Genomic DNA, 6,000 nt, shown 5'->3' with positions numbered 1-6,000 from the left:
GAAGACTTTCAGATGCCTTTTAGAGTGGCTTAACTGGGACAATTGTAGACAAAAATGACAGCCCTTTGGCTAGTATGGTTGTGCTTGCTTTCCTGTGATATCAGTGCCAGCAAATGACCACAGATAGAAGTCAGATGGGTCTGACTTCTGAAATATTCTGAGAGAAACAGGAAACCTTAAAGGTGTGTGTTCTATCAAACCTGTTTGATCTGCTGGGTGGTTTCTACAATCTTCCATTTGTTTTCTAATCTCCTGGCCCATCATGCCATCTTTCCTTAGCTCACTACATTTAAATAGCATCCAAAGGGCATGGAAGCCTGTTCTTTTAGGGTTAATATGGCTGACCATAGGCATTGCTGAACATATATGGTAAAAACCAAAAGAGAATCTCTGGTGTTGCCAAACACTTGCCAGGAAAGCTAACCCTGGGACATGTTCAGGACAAGTAGATTTCGAACAACCACAAGAAAAATGCTTTTGTAGTCAGGGATTTTGGGAAACTCAGGAATTGTACTGTGACACCACCCATAAACACATGACTTGCTTGAGAAGTTGTGTCCTTGAAGGGTTATGTATGGAAACTCATTGTCAAAGATAAAAGACAATGTTTATGAACTAGTTAATATAATGCCTACTCTGCCGTCTGAAGGGATAAAGAGGATGTGCCCTTTCTCTGCACCAGTGGCTACTCCACTGAGAATAAGCCCAAGGGCTCAGTGATATCAGAGGACTTGACTCAGAATGCAAGCCCAGGAGAGCTTCTCTCACTATACCACAGCTTGTGAGCAAGCCTGAGGAGGCCCCAGGTGCGACCCCTGCTTGCCTGTGAGCAATGGAGAGACCAGGCAATCTGTCATGGTGTTCCTGCTGTCAGCCCTGGTGCTGCGCCACTACTGTCTGTCACCCTGGTGGATGAGACCTGCTTAAGGGGCAATCATGTCAATCTCTCTGTGACCACTGAGTCTAAGGGAGGTAGATGACTGTGACAGGCCTGGCAAAGTAGGCACAAGGTACTGAAAGGCAGAAGTCACAGCCTTCTTAGAGAGACAGGAGGCAGCCTGTGGTTTTTCTTGCTTTTCTATTTTATTGTCATGAAATCGGCTAACGTGTGCAGAATTTAGCTTCAGAGCTGGTCATCTCGGATGAACCTGTTACCCTCTGAGTTTCTTCCATAGTAAAAATAACGACCTTTCCCCAAGATACCTGTAAACAGAAAGGAAAATCATTACTGGTGGCACAATTCATATAGTTCAGAAATCCAGTTATTATTACAGGCATGCATGATGATTGCTAATTTGATGGGAGGTAGACTAAGATGACAAAGACTATACCTTTTGGTCCATAGAGGTGACCTTGTATTGAAATGTTACTACCAAGTATAGAGTGCTAGAAATAACAGCTTTACGTGTGATTTCTTTGCATAATTAGAAATTTCCTAATTTGACAAATGGCTCCCCAAAATATAGCATGATTCCCACCCCCCTGATTTCCTCAGTTTAGAACTAAGAATAAAAAATTAAGTTTAAATTAGATGAACCTAGCCCAAGCGAAGGCCACAGGATAATCTTTGTAGAATGTGACTATCTTGAAGTCCTTTATTGGAAATCAATATTGTTGACTTCCAGAGAGAATTTTCAAAATCCTGGGGTCTTCAAGTCCATGCTGGGTGATTAAAGAAGAGAGGCCGTGCTGATTGAAGACCGTACAGACAGTAATAAGTGCCATTGACATTAGATGTCCCCACTGCTAGGCACCACATTGAGGTTGAGGCAACTCATCTCTCCTGTTAAAAAGATCTTGATTTTCATCTTCAATTTCAATTTTATATATTCATATATAATTTCTGGCTCTTTATGAAACTTTCCTGTCCTTCATGGTGGTTGTGGGACACTTCATTATGAAGCACAGCATTAGAAGAGGGGCAGATGCACTAATCAACTCATCCTTACATATTACATATAGCCCCAACAAAATGTCCTGTGCCTGGAGGTGCATGCCTGTCACCCTAGTACTTGGGTGGATAGTGAAAGGATGGTGAGTTGGAGTCTAACCTTAGCTTCATAGTGAGACTCTTTAAAAAGAGAAATCAAGAGCCATCAAGAGCCAAGGCAGTAACTTGGAAAAATAGTACTTGCCTAGAATGTGGAAGTGTCTGGTTTTGATGCTCATCACTACAGAATAAATATCCAGAAGGCACCGGCTATAGTTAAAAGTCTATAAGATTATTTTAAAAAGTGTTCTCACAAGAAAATATTTATAACTTCTGTTGGCCAATGTCATCCTTTTTTACCATCCTTTTTTTTTTCTTTCCAACCTTAGAAGAACTACCCTAAAATTCTCTTGCATAGAGTTGTCTGAGGACAAATGAGACTTAAATCTCTGAAGTACACAGGAAACAAAGAAAGAAAATAGTCATAAAAGAACAATGCACAAGCCACACGCCTGCCTATGATAGTCACTCCCTGTGCACATGATTCCTATTTCCTCAGTTTGGCGGTGTGATAGCAGTATTCAGCACTCTTCATTGATCTGAGATCAGCCATGTTCTCCACCTGACATGCTAGTGTTACAAACTTATACACTTTGTGTGTGTGTGTGTGTGTGTGTGTGTGTGTGTGTGTGTGAATTAGTGTGCGTGTATTGTAGTAGGTATGTGGATGTGGGTATGTGTACATGTGTATGGATGTAGGTATATGTATATATGTGTGTAGGGGGATGGGTATAGGTGCATGTGTATTAGGTATGTGTACATGTATATATCTATGGAGGTCACAGGTTGATGTCAGTTAACTGTCTTCCTCTTTTTCCACAAATACCATCTACTGGGTTTTTTGTTTGTTTGTTTGTTTTGTTTTGTTTTGTTTTCTCTTACTGGCCTGGAGTACATGGATTTGGATTTGGCTAGATTGGCTGACCAACAGGCTGCTAGGTTCCTTCTGCCAAGCTCCACCACTTGAGAATACAGATGTACACAGCTGTACACTGCCTTTACTTTATATGGGCACTGGGGAATCAAACTCAGGTTCTCATACTTGCAAAGCAAGTACTTTTTCGATGCACCTCTACATTCCCTAAACTTCGTTCTTAAGTAAGGATTAAAATGTCATGTAGAAACTTTTAAGGGTAGTGTAGATCTGACCTGCATTGGATAATCAGAGGCAAACTTGAAAATTACCCAGGGCCCAGGAGCTCTCGGAGTTGGAGGAGGAACAGGATGACATCATTTGGGACCTGGCTCTTTTCTTGCTGTGTTGCCATAGACGGCTTTATTGTGGGCTTCTCTTCCTGCTTGACTTGGCTTTCCTGTCCCTCCACGTCCCTAGTCCCCAGTTTCTGGTTTTCGGTATTGGTCTAGTGCCTGGAAATACTGAGCTTGTGTGAAACCTCACTCAGATCTTTCTTGTGACCCATTCTTTCAGCTCTTGGCACAGAGCTGCTCCCTTTATTGTATTTTGTACTGCCTAGAGTTGTGCTGACATCATCATTAATGCCAGAACCCTGGTGGTCTAAGGGCTGGGTTGGTCACATTCTACCTCCCTCAGTGGCTTCGATGAGTATGCCTCAGAGGCATGGGAAACCCCACAAAAGACTTAAAAAGGTCTTAAACCTGGCTGATTCAAGCAACCCTCAAAAAATCTGGAGGCCCAGTACAAAGGATGTTAATTTCTTTCTACGGTACCAGGACAGCATGCGTTTTTATAAAAAGATGGGGATAGGGCTGCCAGATATTGTAAGGAACACAGTCCTTCTCATGAGCAAACTGCATGACAGGCAGTCATGTGCACACACACACCGCTGTCTACCATGGCTGCACTCCTTTCCATAAACTTGTCTGCACATTCGGGCAGTCTATATCTTTTCTCTCCATCCCTCTCCATGCTGAATTTCCACTCTAGATGCAAACAGATGGAAAACAGTGTTCCTGGAACATAGGCCTGGGCTGCATTCTGAGCCATGCTCACACATTTATGGTTGGCACTGATAAAAGTCCTTTTTAAGGCCTGCCCTGTTTCTTTGGGCCTGGAAGCAAGACTGTTTATAGACATCCTGGCGAGAGAGGGCTGTTTGATGAATGCAGGAGGCAGCGGCTAGGTGTCAGCACTTGGAAAATGAGGCAAGGCCGTGAGTTATTAATATTGTCAATGATCTCTTGATGGGAAAACAGATACTGCACTCACTGTCAGATTTAAATAGACATTGAGTGCGTTAATGACAAAAGGGCAGACTTCAAACAAAGGGGCTGTGTGCTGGGAAGCCGACTTGGTCTCTGGGCTGGCACTAACCTGATCTGAAAAGACACTGTCAGGACTGGAGACAGGCCCAGGATTGTGCATGGTGACAGAAAACAGAGATGCTGACAGAGATACCAGCGCCATATTATGCCAAGGACATCCGAGCACTGTCTGGGACTCTAACGCAAGCTGACATCACTTCCTAACATGCAATCCTTTTTCCTCTGCTCCTGAAGTACTGGCATATTTCTTCTACACATCATTCCAAAACTAGCCATGCCCATCAAGCTCCTGGCAGCTTTGGTCTGTGGGAGCTATGGGGTCAGGGCCTACAGTAACCTATCTCACCCTGGGCTGTGCAGGGGATAACATTTCCCCATTGATATCTGGGTGGCTTACGGTGACCAGAGGACTGTTGTGTAGTTAAACTCTTGTAGGTGGGGGCTGCTTTGGGAAGGCCCAGGGGTGGCCTGGGCAACCCCAAATAAAACCTAGCTGCTGGTGTTTGCCTAGAGACATACAGATGATTAAATTAAGGGAGGCAACTACTCAAAATATTTGACTTTTGGACCTTAAAAACAAAAAGAAGACATTAAGAAGGGAAAAGGGAGCAGCCTGGTACAAACCCATATGTGGCCAGAGGACTTTTATTTATCAAGGAAGTCATTTATGAAGTCATTTGATCATATGGGTAGCTCCTGTCCTTCTTCCAACCTTCTTCCTCAACTAGAAAAACTGCCCAAGGCTGTGAAAAGCTGCAGAAGGGGCCATTTGTTTGCACTTTGTATTTTCACAGGGAGGTTCTCAGAGGCTGGAATTTGGGATGTGGTTGTGAGTCAGTAGGCCGTAGCCTCTGACACATCTGCAATGGATTCTGTTTATCTCCTCAGACTCCATGATTGCAGAAATGGATGGAGACACCATATTTAGTGGCATGCAGAGTGTTTTTAATTAAAACACAAGGCTTTGGCCATAGTGAGGCAGGCTGGCTATACATCAGGCCAATGTGCAGATGTCGGTACGGGGGTTTCTTTGGGGGGCTCTGAAAAACGGCAGTGCACTGTCCCCTGGGGGATTTTCTCCTGCCAGATGAGACTCCTAATTTTTCTTAAGTAGCCAGTTTTTCCCATCACATAAGCTCTTAAAGCTATAATTATGAAAAAAATGCGTGGGGGAAAATCTGTTTTAAAGAGGTCCTTTATCTTTTCAATGCTCCTATCCTCTGCACTGAGTGTTCTGATTATGCAGGTTTGCACTGCATAGTGAGTGGGAATAGGCCTCTTTTCTTAGATACCCACTGTAGTGACAGGGACCATTCTAGAGACATAGCTGGGGTTGGGGTGGGGATCCTGGCATATCCCTCTACAAGTCCAGTACAGACTCCATCCTGGCTTCTCATCCTACAATCTGTCCCTCATGTCTATTGGCCATGGACATTGGTCCCATATTGTCCCTGTCTTTCCCATTTGTAGATGAAGACAAAGATAACCATGGCAGGTCCTTTTGAATTGTGAAATAGGCAACATGGTACTTTTAAGCATTATTTTTGTGAAGTGGGGGCATTGGTTCCTTATTTCCTATGGAGGAGGTATGATCAATGTGACCAATTATACTGTTAGGTCTTAAAAGACGTGTATTCATATCCCAATAATATAGCACCAATCAGAGTACTGAGTTTGAGTTCAAACTCTTCAGTGGATATGTCAGCAACTCAGAGTTCATATTCCCTGTTGGGAGTGCTGACCACCAACAGCCCTGCATCTCACGA

General features: G+C 43.5%; 1 long non-coding RNA gene across 1 annotated transcript in view; it reads right to left on the bottom strand.

Moving 5' to 3' along the window:
* Positions 1 to 1,061: 1,061 nt before the first annotated feature.
* The window catches only part of LOC116913908, a 196,944-nt gene continuing 192,005 nt past the window's right edge, over positions 1,062 to 6,000 (bottom strand). Inside the window, exon 2 of the long non-coding RNA XR_004389646.1 lies at positions 1,062 to 1,203. This is a non-coding gene — a long non-coding RNA (uncharacterized LOC116913908). The remainder of the gene's footprint in view (positions 1,204 to 6,000) is intronic.

This window comes from Rattus rattus, chromosome 12, assembly GCF_011064425.1.
Source record: "Rattus rattus isolate New Zealand chromosome 12, Rrattus_CSIRO_v1, whole genome shotgun sequence".
NCBI classification, from domain to species: domain Eukaryota; kingdom Metazoa; phylum Chordata; class Mammalia; order Rodentia; family Muridae; genus Rattus; species Rattus rattus.
The sequence above is the reverse complement of the archived record's forward strand: the minus strand, read 5'-3'. Positions and strand labels throughout refer to the sequence as shown.